The sequence below is a fragment of the Rhinatrema bivittatum genome, chromosome 8, assembly GCF_901001135.1.
Source record: "Rhinatrema bivittatum chromosome 8, aRhiBiv1.1, whole genome shotgun sequence".
Lineage (NCBI taxonomy): Eukaryota > Metazoa > Chordata > Amphibia > Gymnophiona > Rhinatrematidae > Rhinatrema > Rhinatrema bivittatum.
The window spans coordinates 120,103,990-120,122,688 of record NC_042622.1 but is presented as its reverse complement, the minus strand read 5'-3'; positions in this window follow the sequence as shown (position 1 = coordinate 120,122,688).

Here is an 18,699-nt window from a genome sequence, read left to right as displayed (position 1 = left end):
ACTTGAATAGATGGAGCAGGCTCTGATTGGTTCATGATGCATTTGGGAGTTCCGCAGAGATCTGCCCTGTCGGCCTTACTTTTTAATATATACCTGGCCCCAATTTGTCAGGTTCTTTCTTCTTTATGCTCTGGATACCATATTTATGCTGACGATGTTCAGTTTTTTGTTCCACTTACAAATCCTGGTCCGACACCTCAGCCTCAATTTCAAAATGCTTGAATAGTATCAAACAGTAGCTTAATCACATCAAGCTTGCCAAACCTTGCAAAGACTGAAATTATAGTTATTCAGCAAAGGAACTTTATTGAGGTTCTATTGACCATCCAAATCGAGGATACTTCCATATGTGTTTCACAGCATGACAAAGTTTAGGAGAAATTATTGACTCTAAACTAGATTGTATTCCTCAGGTTAGACTGTGGTTCACGCTGGCTTCTACAAACTACACTTATTAAGAGACCTCAAATCAATTCTACTCCCCACATTAATTGGAAGGTGGTAAAGGCATTGTTATTGACTGTATTAGATTATTGCAACTAACTTTATATTGGCTTCCTTCTTCCTCAATCAAGCCATTGTAATTCTTGCAAGATGCTGCAGCACAGCAATAACTGGCCATGGTAGAAATCATCATATTTCTCCTGCTCTTGCCATTCTTCACTGGCTCCCTGTTCAGTGGAGAATTAAATATGGGGACAGTAACTTTTAAATAGCAAATGCAAATCTACGCACATATGCCAGCTCACGCTAATGGAGACGGCCATTTTATAACATACGCACGTATATGCGCTCATGATATAAAATAGGCTGAACATGTGTATATGTGCAGGCAATTTTATGTGGACGCATGCATATGAGCACAAATGATGCCTCTACTGTGTAAGTGGGGGGATTTTGGTACATACACGCAGCAAAGCTATTCCCAGTTTCCCCAGTTCATTCCCAGTTCACCCAATTAAAGGACAGGATTTCCTAATGCTCCCTTTTACTCTTTTAGCCCCAACCCTTAAAACACAACTAACTAGCCTCATTTTTTTGTTTTATTAGTTACATGCCATCCATAGCAGAAGTAAAGTTATGCAGTAGGGGACCCTGGCGTGTGCTTGTGTGCATCAATACTTATGTGCAGATTTCAATGAGAAATCTAGGAACGGCCATGCCCTGCATGCCAGACCAACTTTTGGCGTATCTCCCAGCTTTGGTGTGCGTAGGGCTTTTAAAATTTGCCTTAAAGTTGCCATGCTGACTCATAAACTTTTGACCTTAAATTCTCTGCCATGGGCAAATGCAATACTGCAGGCATATAACTCTGCAAGAATTTTAAGGTCTTCTCAGAAGGCACTGCTTGATATTCCTCCCACCAAGCAGGCAAGGCTATTTGCAACCAGACAATGTGCATTTTCCATCACAGAACCTACCCTCTGGAATTACCTTCCTCCAGAAATTAGAGTAATAGGGTGCCCAAAGATGTTTATATCTGTTTTAAAATCATAGGGGCCGATTTTAAATTTTACGCGCGCACGGTACATTTGTGCGTGCTACCCAGCGTGCACAAATGTACACCCGATTTTATAACATGCGCGCGCTGCCGCATGCATGTTATAAAATCCGGGGTCAGCGCACACAAGGGGGCGCACACTTGTGCACGCTGGGCCCAAGGGGAGCCCTGATGGCTTTCCCCGTTCCCTCCAAGGCTGCTCCGAAATCGTAGCGGCCATGGAGGGAACTTTTTTTTTTATCCCCCCCCCCCCCCCATCTTTCCCTCCCTTCCCCTATCTAACCCATCCCCCGGCCCTACCTAAATCCCCCCCCCCCCCACCTTATTCGATGGAGTTACGCCTGCCTCTGTGCAGAAAGGAAGTGGCCTGCAGTCCAGAGCCATTCCAGGCAGTGAACTTAGTTTCAGAACAGGAAAACCTGGCATACAAAAGCTGCAGATCCACTCCAGGAAAGGAAAGCCTGGGACAAAATGTCTACAAACAGTCCACATCCTCTCTCCACATTCTGCCTCAGCCTATGGGCAGTAAAAGCACCTGGAGATGTCTGCAAAGTATGCATTGTCCAGAGGTCAGAGAAGAAGCTCACAGATAGATAGTAAAAGCTTTACCTTAAATGTAAAACTAGAATTCTTAAAACTGGTGAAAAACTGACCAAATTATCTAAGGCATTCAGGCTTGCAACATTCACAACAGAAACAATATCCGACCATAAAGACAAAATTAAGACATTGTCTCAAGCGATAATACCGTCAAATGCTTCCAGGTTGTCTCGTCATGGAAAACATGGAAAGACCAGGAAAGCACCAGAAAAAGTGCATGGAAAAGAAGATGAGGCTGATCTACAGGATGAGGTGCATGATGTACAGAAAGAGACAGATGATCCACAGGATGATTACTATGATCCACAGAAGAAGGAAGATTAGGAGTTGATACATTTCTAAAATAAAAATATTATTTGTTTTCAATACCGCTTGTCTCTTTTGCTTTGTTTTTCATAGGAACACATCTCCCAGTTTACAAGAGGAGTCAATGGGAAGATTGGTTTCAATATACAGAATTATAATATACAGAAAAAACTGCGGAAACTTCTCTCTTCCATATATTGAGGGATTCATGTATCTGCCCACCAACAAAGAGTTTTCCAATATTCAGATACTTTACTCAAAGAGAAAATAAATCCTCAGAGGCTATCCTAAAGCTATTTCCTTTCTTGATCTCCCTGAAATGTTTGATACATCATGATTTTGGTCCCACTGTGTTAGCAAAGATTTTTCTTTCGCATGAAACAGAGCCATGGAATTTTTGAGATGTGAGGTACATGCAATGTACATTTTTTACTCAATGTAGCAAATGGTTCTGCTACAGAAATCATACTGTATTATATAAATTGGCAAGAAAAACCCTAGCTAAGTGCCTCTATATTGCTATATTAAAAGCTGTATCTGGCTTAAAGCACAGATCTACAATGCAACGCGGAAGCCTCTTCTCTGCCACCTTTTCCAGAGATAGCTTTCAGAATGGAATGCCTCCATTTCACCTTTGAGTTGTAAAGCCACGTTTAGCCTAGTTACATATATTACAATGTAACTAGGCTAACTATGGCTTTACTTTAGTTTCTTGACTCCAAGTTTCCTATTTTAAAATATATCTTTTTTTGGCATTGCTTTTGAAATCTTGGAATATTATGGGAGAGTATATTCACTGTTTGTGCTCGCTCTATGAACGTTTGTATCCTTGTAGCAAATCCAGCCCCATTTGCACTTGTATTGTGCCTGTCTCCATGGGTGTTAAGGTCAATTGAAACTCAAGAAAAGAGGAGAAATTTATGCAAAACTGTTGATTGCATTTGTATGTAATGAAATCATTCAATATTCATCTGACTGTAGAATCCAATCTAAAAAGGATAACTGAAGGACATAAGAGTCACTGGAAAGCAATAATGAGCTTCTGTAGTGATTAAAAAAAAGCACTTGAGGTTGCTGAAAATCCCGGCAGAAATAGTGTCTAATCAGCACTGAATAGAGGCAGCGTAGATTAGACCCATGCAATTTGCAAAGCTCGCTGTTAAAAATGCATGCGAGTTGTAAACTCTGACATGCCATCCATGTTCTATTTTATCGAAATCTAGACAGCACACAATCAACGTCTTGGTCCATACTTTCACAATTTTAGTGCCTCTTTCCTCACAAGGAGCTCAATCGTCTCTGTTTTAAAGAGTAATGTTGCTTTCTAACTATGTGGAGCTTTCAGTGCCCATAAGGGGGGAGGGCTGGTCCTTTTCAGCACTTCCATTTCTCTTTGTGTCTATGTTATTTTTTTTTTCAAAGCCACGATGACTTATCACCAAGTTCTTGCAACCCTTTGCTGCACTGAGCCTCCGATTAACAAATCTGGCCATAACCTTTGGGGAAAACTCAACCTGATTTTTTTCTTCTCAAATATTTAAAAGTTGCAAACAACACGTACTAGGGCCCATTTGTAGAACACCTTACCACCGGAGGTGTGAGGGGGGGAAAAAGATATTAAGAACCTTAGGAAGCAAGGAAAGGTTCTGTATTTTAAGGAAGCATATTTGTAATGTGTTATTAATGTTATTACATTTTTGCTTAATTGTAATATTATTTTATGTATCTTGACTATGAATATTTTAATTGTACCCCCCATTGGACATATGTTGGAAGACGCAGGTTAAAAAAAGTGTATATGTGTGATGGAGAACCATTAAAATATATATCCTCATTTTGGAAAGAAATATTCTGAAGACCAGTAGCATTTGGCTTTGCATGAGCATTCATTAGACCCAGGTTTAATTCTTCACTCCACTTCATGTGTCATCAACTGGCTAGAGAGCCGCAGAGGTTGGCCTGCTTTAAGTTTTCATCTCATTATGAAAATTACTGCTCTTTTCTGTATAGTATGAAAAAAAAAAAAAAGCTCAGGGTGGACTCTGGCACCCTCCCAAGTCTAACACTGACTTCACTACTCCAAATCAATCTGTTCCTAGCCAATGGAAGAAAGTGAGGCCCGAGTTTTCATGCTCCCACCAGCATTTCATAATATTAAAGCATGTTTATCCAAGCAGGGTTCTCAGGATTTGGGTTTGCAATATTCTGGCTCCAAACCAAGGTCTCCTCCAACGATGGACCTAAAGAACTGGCTTCTCAAATTGAGTTGGTAGAGGTTCCTGATTATTCTGCCTGTTTGCTTACTCTCTTGCCCTTATTTTTCCCATTAATCATATAATTCATCACAAAATATCTCACAATTGTTTAATAACACCAGCTGGTTATAAAGGGAGCCAAAGGGAGCTATCAAGCAGCCAATTAAACCCGTCCAGCATGACTATCATACGGCTGTGTTGAGGGACTGGAAATGGCAGCCTTAACTTGAACTGGGTTGAATTTTGGATTGTAGTCCATACTGATGATCAAGATCTGGATTCATAGTTTAAGAAATCTTGGTCTGTGACACACACACAAGAAAGATAGCTTTCAAAGAACTGCGCACGGCAGCATATACTTGTGCATATGGACGTGCATAGTTTGACCACAGTATTTTATAACCCACAAGTATTGTAAAATATTCGTATCATCACCCTGCAACATAAGACTACAAGCAATGCATGGAAACCACATACCCAGTATCAACGCATTGATCCTGCATACTTTTCCAGCTATTTTAAAAATGTACGCACATATATCTTATGCATGAAAATAAAGTAGAGCTTACTTGTGTATATCGAGATTTACACGTGAAAGTCAATTTTATAACATGCGCACATCAAGAAATGTACCCATTTACGCAATTAAGGCCAAATTTTAAAAGGCCTACGCATGCCGAAATGGGCAGATACGCGCATGGATGAGATGTGTTCGCCCCAAGGATTTTAAAATGCCCGCAGCCATACACATATCTGTCCATACGCGCAGAAGAAAGGGTTTGTGAAAAAGGGGTGGGCTGGAGGTGTGGTCTGGGCGGAGTGAGGGCGGGCCATGGGCAGGCCGGGACAGCACCATTAGGCACTGTCCTGCTGAAGTGTGCGCTGGGAGCTGACCGGCCTGTGCAAGTTGCTGCTGCTCCGGAGAGCAGGTAAGATTTAAAACAAAAAAATCTAGGGTAGGCAGCGGGGTTTTAGGAGTAGGGGCTAGTAGGGGGAAAAGGAGGCAGATTAGGTAGGAGGTTTCTCTCCCAGTCTGCTCCTTTACTGGAGCAGACTGGGAGAGAACAGGGAATAGGGCCGATTGCATCGCCACGTGCAGGTTGTAAAATCCCCCCCACTTACACTCATGTTTCAGCACTTGCGTGCACAACATGCGTGCACCAATATAAAATTGTGTGCGTATGTGCGCGTGGGTAGTGGATTTTATAGTATGCATGCATCAATGTGCTTATATTTTAAAATGGGTGCGTCCATGTGCGCGGGCCAGGAACCGTGTGCACATGGATGCCCATGTGGGTCTTAAAATTTACCTTTTAGTGTGCTGTTTCGCCCAGTCCTTTTCCACATCATCGAGACCCTCTTGGTTCTTTAGCCTGAATCTCCCCCAGTTCACCCAAACCACTCACCCAGCCAATAGTAAAAATAAACAACACTTAACACCAAATAATTATCAGGTATAAAAATATGCATGCAAGTTAGCAAATGCTCACACATATCTTTTAAAATAGCAGCTTAAACATATAAGTGTAGTCTCTGCCCTGGAACACCCCTAAACTGCCCTTTTTTCCCACATGTATAGGTGTGCATGAAAATGAACATACGCATGTATTTTCTACTTTTAGAAAATATGGAATACATGAGCAAAGGTTACTTATGTGCCTATATGCTAATTTTTACAGGCATAATCTTTACTGTACTTTAAAGTAAATAGTGTGGCGGGAAGCACAAATTTTGAAAGAGAGGAGAAAGAAGGGCTGTGTTTGTATAAATGGAGAATTGAGAAACATAGGGCTGGAAAAATCCTGGAAGCCAGGCTTACTAAGCACCTAAAATTAAGTGGTACCTAAAATTCTGAAAAACAAAAAATAAAACTAAAGGAAAAGAAAAAATATGTTAAAACTAAACAAAAAATTCACAAAACATAAAAAGACAAAACAAGAATACAATATAAAAAAAGTAAAATATAATTGCAAGCAAAATAACAACAAAAAAGAGTGAAAAGAAATTCCAAGATGGTGCCTTAGGGATGGCTGCATGCAGAAGATCTCTCAACCACTTGTTAATAATTTTCCTTGGACTGTGGGACTCTTGTTTGGCCATGGTGAGGAAATGGAAAGGAAGACCACAAACATATCCCCTAGTGGTCTCATCAGTGACTGGTTTAATCAGTTTCTTTGTGGTATGTGAACCACCTGGTACTGGGGAAGGATCACTGAGCATGTTGGAAGGGGCAGGGGAAGCTGTGCCCTCACCTCTTGATTGGAGCTATTGCTCAGTACTGAGAGAATCCCACCTCCAATGAATTCCGCAGCAGATCGAGCCACCAACACCTCACTTGATCAAGCACCCCAGGCCAATTCAGAAAGGTGCATTCAAGCCAATGGATAGCTTTGCCCACATTTGAACACTCATTGGGGTGAATTTTAAAAGTGTTGCTTGTGCTAAAAGGCCCATATACATGAGTATCTGGGCCATGTGCAAGCAACACATATTTTTAAAGTCGGAAATTGGGCAGGCACGAGTTAAAAAAAAAAAGGGGCAAAGCTAGGGCATTTTGGGAGCATTCCAGGGTGGGCCTAACAGTTACGCATATAAATCCATATTTTAAATCCAGTGACCTCAGCACACAGTTTCTTAATTCCCAGATTACTACATTGGCTTGTGAGTGATGACCTTTGTAAACCTGTTGCGACAGCAGGGAGGGATATGGAAGGAGTGTGGTCTATAGCTACAGGCAGCATTAGCGCTGGAGGTCTTGAAGGGAGGTCAATGGATTCGGCACTGAATATGTCAATAAGAGAAGGGGCTGCATTGGAAGACAAGGTAACTCTGGAGCAATGCTGAATCCCAGCATGGGCAAATAGGGGGGTTTCAATTTGAGAGACCCCCAGGAAGGAAAGGCCTCAGGAATTTATCTTCCTGCATTTAAGAAGAGAACTGTTGATGCCCATACTGATCTGTCTACAATTTCTGAGGATAAACTGTATTTTGACAGCATTTTTAGAGGTGTCAGAGGGGAATAAACCTATTACTTCTATGCTAATTGTGTCTCTAGCTCTGCATGCTTAAATTGATTTTTACACAATAGAAGTCTAATAATGCTGCAAACAAAGTAATAGATGAGATACAAAAAAAACGTATTGCAAAACAAAAGTATTCAATACCAAAAATGCAATGACTGGTTAAGGAAGGACCATCATACCACCCTTTGGTTTTTTTTAACATGGATTATGTTTGTTAAGACAAACTGGGTCTCATATTATCATCGGTCCAAATATTAATGTCCTTGTTGCAATTTTATCTTTTTTAATCTTTTTATGAAATAATGCTCAAACAAAAGTGTACTTCTTCTTCAATGTGTCCAGTGCAACCAAACCCGACACAATATCATGTTTCACGGTAGCTGCTTCAGGGGCTCCAAATAAATGTGTATGATAAGGTGGGAGACAGGTACGATTCTCAATACTTATATTCCAGGATGAATGTTCTCTGAAAAGATAAAAAAAGACAGTAAATTGTTTTTTTAGGCACTGGCAATAGTTATTTCTTCAGATGAATGTTGGGGTATTAGTGATGTAGCCAAGACTACCCAGAAAACACGGAGGCAGTTCTTATGAGGCCTCAGGTACTTCAGCTGGGAGCTTTATTTTTTTTCTAAAGTTTCATAATTAATTAAATATAATAATGTCTCTTACATCGTTTGAAAACAAACACTTTTTTTGAGTGGTAAGATGGGCAGACTCTATCAGGGTCAGATGGTGCCATTTTGAACAGGAACAAGTCCCATGTGATCCTGGCTGGGGGACCCTTGCATTGCTGGATAGAGGGACACTTAGGAAATGGGGACCAGGATGGACCTGGTGGAGATGAGGGTCTGTGCTTAGGGAAGGGAAGGTGCACTATAAGGGGGGATTTGCTTCAGTGTGGGGGAGAAGTTTGCTTTGGGCTGCTGCCATCCCTTTTAGGGATATATGTGTGCTGGAGGATGGGTGTTGCTGAGGTATCATCAAACACACTAACTTACCTGTGCTCTCTGCCAAAGTTAACTACCCTCTTGGGGTGTAGTTAAACCTGGCAATTTGCATTAAGCTGTGAAATGTGATTTGTATTTAGCTATTTTTATAAGAAGTTGATTTGCATGCAGCACAGCTTTGGGGATACACTCCAAGGGTGGGGAAGCTTTTCAGGAGAGGGGATTACTCTAGGATGGCCTACTTGGGGAGGAGTTTGTTCTGGGGGCCTTAATTTTGGGGTTGCTGCCAGCCCTTTTGGAAGAGTGTCAGGGGAGAGGAGAAGGGAGTTGCATGCATTATAGCTTTTGAGTTTAGATTTAATCACTCAGGTGACTTACAATTTGGGAACTGAAGTTATTTCCCTGCCTAAGAGGGCTTACTATCTAAGCTGTACCTGAGACAATGGAGGTGAAGAGACTTGACCATGGTCACAAGGAGCATCAGTGGGAGAAGTAGGATTCCAACCCTGGCTTCCTTGGTTCTCAGCCCACTGGCTCTAACCCTACTAGGCTACTCCTCCACTCCGCCAGTGGCCATAATGAAGTATTTACTAAGGGCATAGGGGCAGATTTTAAAAGTGTTATGCGCATAATATATGCGTGTAACCCTTTTAAACCCTCTCCTGTGCGCGCCGAGCCTATTTTGCATAGGCCCGGTGACGTGCGCAAGCCTCGGGACGCATGTATGTCCCGGGGCTTGAAAATGGGGGCGGGGAGTGGGCGGGAACGGATCCTCCAGGCACAGTGGCCATTTGCTGCTGTGCCCGGGATCATGGACTGGCCGTTGGCCGGCGCGCGCAACCTACGCCTGCCCGGAGGCAGGTGCAACTTCTAAGTTAAAGGTAAGGGGGTGGTTTGGGTAGGGCTGGGGGGCGGGTTTGGTAGGGGAAGGGAGGGGAAGGTGGGGGGGGCAGAAGGAAAGTTCCCTCCGAGGCCGCTCCGATTTCAGAGAGGCCTCGGAGGGAATGGAGGAAGGCTGCGCGGCTCGGCGCACGTAAGTTGCACAATTGTGCACCCCCTTGCGTGTGCCGACCCCGGATTTTATAACATGCGCGGGGCTGCGTGTGCATGTTATAAAATCGGGTGTACATTTGTGCGCGCCGGGTTGTACGCACAAATGTACGCCCGCGCATATCTCTTAAAATCCGGCCCATAATTTGTTAAAAACACATTACCCCCTGTTAATGTTAGATATCCCCATCCCTTTGAACAGCCTTAATACTGACCACCTGAAAACCCATTACAATAGCAGCTGGTGTTACAACATTAAGGGGTATATTTTCAAACATACGCTTGCATGTCGATGTGAGCAGTTCCCGGCGCGCGCATGTTATAAAATCGGGAGGCCGCACACACATGCGTGCTAGAATTTACAATCCGTCACGCATGTGCAAGGGGGGGGGAGGGTCAACTTTTGAAATTTACACATGGCAACACAATCGGGCCTTCCCCAGCTCCCTTCCCCCCTACCTAAACTCCTTCCCTCTTCCCCTCTCCTCCCCACCCCCTAAACCCTATCTATCGTTTGTTTTTTTTTTTGTTTTGCATCTTACTTCAGGGCCGGAGCTGAAGTAAGTTGCGTGCGCCAGCTGGCTGCCAGTGTGCAAGTCATCGGGACAGCGTACAATGACCGGGGTTTACACGCGTGGCCGGGCCTCTTTTAAAATTTGCGCGGCACTCACAAGGCCCGGCCACGCACGTAAACCCCGGGTTTTACGCGCGCAAACCCCGGGTTTTATGCGCGCAGGCCTTTTAAAATCCGGCCTTAAGCTAACTGCAATGGCACAGTTCAAGAAATTCCCTTTGGCCAGGTAAAGATATCCCCATTTCTACTGCCCTGCAGAAGCACAGTATCCAAAAATCTGTTTGATAAATGTCAAAAGAAATAACGTAATCAGCTGAAAGCAATTTCCCTAGTCTTGTAATTGCCAAGGGCTTATGACTTTCCTTTATTCATTTATCATGCTATACAAGTTTCAGCCAAAATACACAAAGTAGAAAAATTGTTGACATGTGTAATCCAAGTACAGAAAATCTTTTTTTTTCTCTTGCCTATGCACAAACTAGAGTTTTGTTTATTTAAAGACCACAGAGTACTCTTGTGTTATTAAGAGATGCCCATGCACTGCCTTTGGCAAAAAAACATTCTCCCTTCCTACTGTTTATCATAACCATTCTGCAGTTGGTCAGCATGCAAGACATCTTTGGATGGGTCCTCTGAACAATAGTGGACAACTGAAAAGGGGTGTGCACAATAAACAAAATGGTACTATTTCCCCAAGTGCACGAATGTGTTGGCATGTCCTTTCAGGGAATCAACTCTGTGCCTCTGAAAAACCCCTCTGCCCACTTTCTTTAAGCTAAGTTCCAACTTGGAACATTTCCTGAAACAGCGGCCATCGTGGTGCAAATAAAATGTATTTTTACCACTGCAAAAGTTTAAAAACTATTGGGGCAAAAGGTGATTATGCTGCATTAGTGCATAAATCTGATTTTGCTGCCAAATACTCTTTTTTGAATTTAATTTTACATTTTCTTGTAACTAAAGCATTTGTTCCCCCCGGGTACGGCTCATTTTTTCTGTGTTCTTTGTGACAGTGGCAAAGAATATATTAGAGAAGGTGAGAGGAGGCCGTACCCATCTATCCAGGCATGAGCAAGACCAAACCTCCCTGTATAAGTCCTGCTGTCAGTGAAAGAACACCGTGGACAGATGGACAACACATGTAAGTCTGTCCATGTGCACATGGATCGAAGCAGACCAGAACTGTTCTGGGTAGCCTGAAATGGGGTGACCTTTCCAAATGTGTCTTCTTTTGGATTTCACACTAGATTGGTACATTTTCAATTTTTATTGTTTTGTGTGTGTATTGTATTAGCAAAGGCGGAAAAAAAAAAATGTGTGTTTCCAATTTGTCATCCTTTCTCGGTTTCCAAATAGGGAGGGTCATTTTTATTCTGTTATGTTTGATTTAGTTTTATTGGGTTCCTTGTTTCACTCAATGTGGTTTTGATATGTAGGTTACATTTATTGCGCTTCACTGCGAGTATTACTTCATGGGGTGAAGGAATACAAGTCATATAAAATAATAAACAGAAATACATTTATATGGGTAAAACAGTGCTTTACCCACAGAAATGGCCTTTTACAAAATTGCTCACCTGATATGCAGGTAAACGTATGTGCGTGTGTCTTGTATGTGCATACGTTTACATGGAGTGGACAGAGGGGTTCCCAGGGATGGAGCTAGGGTAGGAGTTTGCAGTGAGGGGTGTATATTTTTGCATTTCCAAAATCAGAAATCCCCCCCCCCCTAAAAAAAAAAAGTCTGTGCACAAATTAGGTGTAGATGGGTGCAGGTATGTGTGCTGGAATGATTTTCAAAGTGAATTTACATGCAAGAGTTCACTTTGAAAATAGATGTAACTCATGTACCTATTTGCCATGTAATTTATGCAGGCTGTGACAAAAGTAACCTTGAGTGTGTAAATTTAGCTATTGAATATGATTCATTGTCAGATGCAATGAATCACTCCAAGTGCCTCTTTTTTTTTTTTTTTTTTTCATGTGTAGAATACGTGAACTTTTATGACTTATCTGAAATTGAAAAACTGTGTAGGTGGTGGAGAAGCTTTTTATTTTTTGCGGTGGAAGACACTGTTGACATTACCCACATGTCTTGAAAACATTCTTTTGAAAGCAGAGCCTAATGAGGACCTTGGATTTCATGTTACCTTGACAAGACTCAGCAAGAAGATAGATGTGCTAGAAGAGGCTGAGCCATTCTGTCACCAAACCCTCTCCTCGCGGCTCTATGTCATGCAAGATGTGTATTAACTAAAAGTTTCACATTCATCAGTTCTTCATTAAATGTGGCTCTCTAGTGAATTCTGAAATGCCGCTGTGAAAGTTGAACTAGTGTTCCATTCGGATGGCAGCAACCGTGCCAGAAAGCCGAGTGTGTAACAAGTCAGTTGAGTTGGCTGAATGATACCTAGTGCTTTCTACAATAACAGCAATTATTGCATGGTTTGTTTCATAAATTGAAAATCTGGTAGAGAAATGCTTCTCCCACCCAAATCCAGATGTTGAAAAGAAAGCTATAGTTAGTATTTCCAACATTGATCTTATGAACAATAGCCATACTATACCAATTAAATATTTCCCTTTTACTTAATGTTTCCTTGTTCATTGCTGGAAGAAAGTCATAAATTACAACCAATGCAGTTGTTCTGCAACTGGCTTGCAAGGTTGACATTCATGGCATGTCAAATAGGGACTGAGCAGGTCCACTGTAAGTTAAGCAATTTAAACAGTGGCAAACGCTGCTATATCTGGGATGAAACAGTACTGCAGGCAAACAGCTTAAAATACATTTCAAAATAATGCTTTAAGAGTAAAATGTGGGATGTAGGGTGGAGGGAGGGGAAAACATTTGCTGAACTTGGACATAATTAATTTCCTGCATCTCAGAGATTTTCTTTTTTCCTGGCAGGAAAGGGGGCGGGGGCGGGGGGAGGGGGAGGTTACCAGTGGTGTGCTGCAGCCAATGGTCCTTGGTTCAGTTCTGTTCAACATTTTCATTAGTGATATTGCAAAAGGGCCATCAGGAAAGAAGATGATGCAACATAGTAGAGCCTCTCTATAAGACATGGAAAACATGAGGAGGAAGCTAGTGAAGCTTGAGGCATGGTGGCGAGAGTCTGGCAACTAAGATTTGATGCTAAAAATTGCAGGGTCATGCATTTGGGTTCCAAAAGCCAAAGGAAGCAGTACAGTATTTTTACAGTTAATATCAAAATCTGCAATAGGATAAACATCCTGGACGGTGTGGAAAACATGGAGGAGGGATCTAGTGAACTTTAAGTAATGGTCTGTAATCTGGCAGCTAAGATTTAAAGCTAAATATATGCACAGTCATGCATATGGGTTGCAAAATTCAATGGAAAAGTATAGCATAAGGAGTGAAGTCCTATGCACAAAACAAAAGCGAGATCTAGGAGTGATAATATCCAGTAATCTTACGGTGGCCAAACAGGCAGCTAAAGTGACAGCAAAAGCCAGAAGGATGCTTGGGGGCATGGGGAGAGGAATAGCAAGCAGGAAAAAGGAGGTGATATTGCCTCTGTATAAGCCTCTGGTGAGAACTCTGTTGGAGAACTGCATAGAGCTCTGGAGATCACACCTTCAAAAGGATATATTTTATTTATTTATTTAGGCATTTTATATACCATCATTCCAAAAGACGATCACAATGGTTTACAATATCAGCTAGAGATGTGAATCGGAACCTGAATCGGTTCTGATTCTGGTTCCGATTCACATTGTGGTTTTTTTTTGTCCGGCCCAATTGGGTTTTTTTTTTTATCGGCTGCGCCCGAGCCGATAAAGAAAAAACCCACCCCGACCCTTTAAAACTAATCTCTTAGCTTCCCCCACCCTCTCAACCCCCCCCCCAAAACTTTTTACAGGTACCTGGTGGTCCAGTGGAGGTCCCGGGAGCGATCTCCCGCTCTCGGGCCGTCTGCTGCCACTAATCAAAATGGCGCCGATGGCCTTTGCCCTTACCATGTGATTGGGTATCCGTGCCATTGGCCGGCCCCTGTCACATGGAGGGAGCACTGGATGGCCGGCGCCATCTTTAAAAATGGCACGGGCCATCCAGTGCTCCTACCATGTGACAGGGGCCGGCCAATGGCACGGATACCCTGTCACATGGTAAGGGCAAAGGGCCATCGGCGCCATTTTGATTAGTGGCAGCCAACGGCCCGGGAGCAGGAGATCGCTCCCGGGACCTCCACTGGACCACCAGGTACCTGTAAAAGGTTTTTGGTGGGGTCGGGAAGGTGGGGGAAGCTAAGGGATTAGTTTTAAAGGGTTGGGGTGGGTTTAGGGGTTATTTTTGTGTGCCATTTTTCCCACCCTCCCCCAAAACGATAAGAGAACCCTCACGAACAATTTTGTGGGGTTTTCCTATCGGTTTCGGGGAGCCCATGATTTCTGACGATTTTGAAAATATCGTACGATATTTTCAATCGTCAGAAGCCCGATTCACATCCCTAATATCAGCATTCATATATCAGCAATCATATTCATGGTCTACGATCATATACTTTGTGTCAGCATTCACCTTCTAATTCAACACCACAGCAAGTACATATTCTAGTTCATAGTCATGTATATTCTAGGATATCTAAGTAGCTACTATATAATTTAGTTCATATTGATACTTTTTCTAGGTCAACATAATAGCAAATACAAATTCTAATTCTACTAACATTACCCTTTATATCATTCATTATACATTGCTTGCTCAACTAGAATTATCTCTGGTACTGTTGTTGCAATCAGCATATTGGCATTTTGCCTTAAATCGTAAGCCCTTCTAAAGAGCCATGTTTTCAGTTCACACTTGAAACTCTTTCTTTCTGTTATCTGACATAATTTATTTATTTATTTATTTATTTATTTAAATGCTTTTAAAATATACCGACATTCATAGGACATATCATGCCGGTTCACAATCGACATTGTAAAGGAGGAAGAGGAAATTACAAATAACAGGGAGGGGGGAGGTGGAGCAGTGAAGGAAAAAGGAGAGGATGGGGGTCAGGTGACAGTAAGCGCAGAAGTTGCGGGAAGGAGAAAGGTAGTGAAGTGCTAGGGGAGAGAGAAATTGATAGGAACTGTGTTAAAAAAACTGAGAATAAAAATTAACAAATTTACAAAATCAGCAATTCCCTAGGATGATGACCCTGGGAGTGAGTTCCACAGCTTGGGGTCTGCTAATGAAAACATTTGGTCTCTTATTTGCACTAGGTGTGTGTTCCAGGTGGAGGGCACCATTAGAAGTCCTTTGTTTTGTGATCTTAGGTCTCTCTTTGGTGTGTAGGGTTGAAGTGTCACTCCTAATAAGCATGGATCAATATTGTTGATGCTATTGAAAATTAGGGATAACACTTTATAATGAATTCTGGATATATACCAGATGGAGTCAATCCAGAGGGCAACTACTAAAATGGACAACAGTCTTCATCATAAAACATGTGGGGTCAGACTTAAAGAACTAAAACAGGTACCGTATATCCCTGGAGGAAGGGAGAGAGACTAGAAATATGAAAGAGGTATTTCAACACCTCCAAGGAATAAATGCACAGGAGATTTATTTATTTTTCAACAGAAAGGAGGCTCTACAACGAGGGGTCATGGGATGAAGGTGAAAGGGAGTAGATTCCAGAGTAATCTAAAGAAAAATGTCTTTATAGAAAGAGTGATAGAATCATAGAGGGTGGAGGCAAGGACAGGATCAGAATTCGAGAGCATGGGATAAGCACAGAAGATCTCTGAGAGAGAGGAAGGGACTAAAAAGCTGATGGCTGGGCAGACTGGATGGGCCATATGGTCTTTAGCTGCTGTTATGTTATATGTTTCTATGTAAATTTATATTTTGTTTTAAAACAGTGACAGGAAGGACAAAGCAAATCTAGAAAAAAGAAAAAAATGAAATTTGGCTCCACAAGCATGTGATTGCCTAGGAATCTCACCAGGGCTTTTATATTTACACTAGCTGACACCTGTTGAAAATTCAATGGAGGATATGTCAGATTGAAAGTGTTGAGCACTCTCTCTCTCTCTCCCCAGGCTAACACTGGCATTTTCTTCTACCCTTCTCCATCGGGACCCGGTCCAAACCCAGCACTCTCTGCCCTTCCGCGCCCACCAATCTTGCTCTTTTCCCCCTCCTGCTCGTTTGCTTCCCTTGTTAGCATTAGTATGAGGTTTCTCAGTGAGGCTTAGTCAGTCAGATTAAGAGTGGGCAGCCTCGTCCCTTGCTTTGTGCTAGCATGCAGAAAAGACTTCTAGATGACATCATGAACACAGAAGAGGATAAATTGTACCCATCAGCCTCAAGGCCATTTGGCATGGAACATGGAGATCTCAACAACCACTCACTAACACGTTGTAAGACTAACTCAAGGATGTGCATTCTCAAAGCAAGAGAGATGGTATCCCACATTTGCCTGCAGAAGGCATCTCTCCCTATTTTCTGAACTAGCTCAATCAAGCGATGAAACAAAGAATCAATACTGCTAATCAGAAAGATAAAACTCTAGCTTGGCACACTGTGCCACAAATGGACTATAATATGTGTGTGAAAGCAACATGCAGCTACAGGAGTAGGGACAGCAACTGAATGGAAAGGACATTGGCATCCTGTTTCCTTCAGTTCTGGCCAAAGAGAGAAAATCAGCTGACCTGAGCATCTATGTGGAGTTATCTTACTGTAGGTTCTAACTTTCGGCTTTGTTATATAATTAGGGTTATAATAAATATTAAGAACATAAGAAGTTGCCATACTGGGTCAGACTGAGGGTCCATCAAGTCTAGCATCCTGTTTCCAACAGTGGCCAATCCAGGATACAAAAACCTGGCAAGTACCCAAACATTAAATAAATCCCATGCTATAATGCTGGTAATAAGCAATGGCTACTATTCCCTAAGTCAGCTTAATAGCAGTTTATGGACTTCTCCAGGAATTTGTCCAAATCTTTTTTAAACCCAGCTATACTAGCTGCCTTTATCACATCATCTGGCAATGAATTCCAGAGCTTAATTGTGCATTGAGTGAAAAATAATTTTCTCTTTGTTTTAAATGTGCTTCTTGCTAGCTTCACGAAGTGCCCCCTAATCCTTCTATTATCTGAAAGAGTAAATAACTGATTCACATTTATTCATTCTAGTCCTCTCATGATTTTATAGACCTCTATCATATGTCCCCTCAGCAGTTTCTTCTCCAAGCTGAACAGCCCTAATCTTTTTTGCCTTTTCTCAGAGGGGAGCCATTGCATCTGACTGGTCGCCTTTCTCTATACCTTTTCTAATGCAACTAAATCTTTTTTGAAATGAGGCAACTAGACTTGCACACAGAACTCAAGGTGTGGTCTTACTATGGAGCGATACAGAGGCATTATGACATTCTCCGTTTTATTCACCATTCCCTTCCCAATAATTCCTTAATTATGTTTTTTGACTGTTACAGCAAAGTGAGCGGATGATATCAATGTATTGAATAACGCCTAAATCTTTTTCCTGGGTGGTAACTTATTAAATGGAACTTAACATTGTGTAACTATAGCATGGGTGTTTTTCCCCTATGTGCATCACCTTGAATTTGTCCACATTAAATTTCTTTTGCCATTTGGATGCCCAGTCTTCTAGTCTCACAAGGTCCTCCTGCAATCCGCTTGAGATTTAACGATGAATAATTTTGTGTCATCTGCAAATTTGATCACCTCACTTGTCATTCCCCTTTCCAGATCATTTATAAATATATTAAAAAGCACCTGTCCAAGTACAGATCCCTGAGGCACTCTACTGTTTATTTTTCTCCACTGAGAAAACTGATCATTTAATTCTACTCTCTAGTTCCTATCCTTTAACCAGTTTCCAATCCACAAAAGGACATCACCTCCTATCCCATGACTTTTTAATTTTCTTAGGAGTCTCTCAAGGCGGGGACTGTCAAATGCCTTCTGAGAATCCAAATATACATCTACTGGCTCACTTTTATCCACATGCTATTATTAACCCCTTCATAAAAGGTAGCAGATTTTTAAGGCAATATTTCCCTTGGGTAAATCGATGCTGGCTGTGTCCCATTAAACCATGACTATCTATTTGTTATGTGATTTTGTTCTTTAGAATAGTTTTCATTATTTTTTCTGCACTAAAGTCAGGCTTACCAGTCTTTAGTTTACTGAATTACCCATGGAGACATTATTAAATATTAGGGTTACTTGACCACCCTCCAATCTTCAGGTACAATGGACAATTTTAAAGATAGGTTACAAATTATTAATAATAGATCTGAAATTTCATTTTTGAGTCCTTTCAGAACCCTAAGGTGTATACAATCTGTTCTGAGCAATTTGCTACAGTTCAGTTTATCAGTCTGGCCTGGCCTACTACATCTTCCAGGTTCACCATGATTTGATTCAGTTCATCTGAATCATCACCCTTGAAA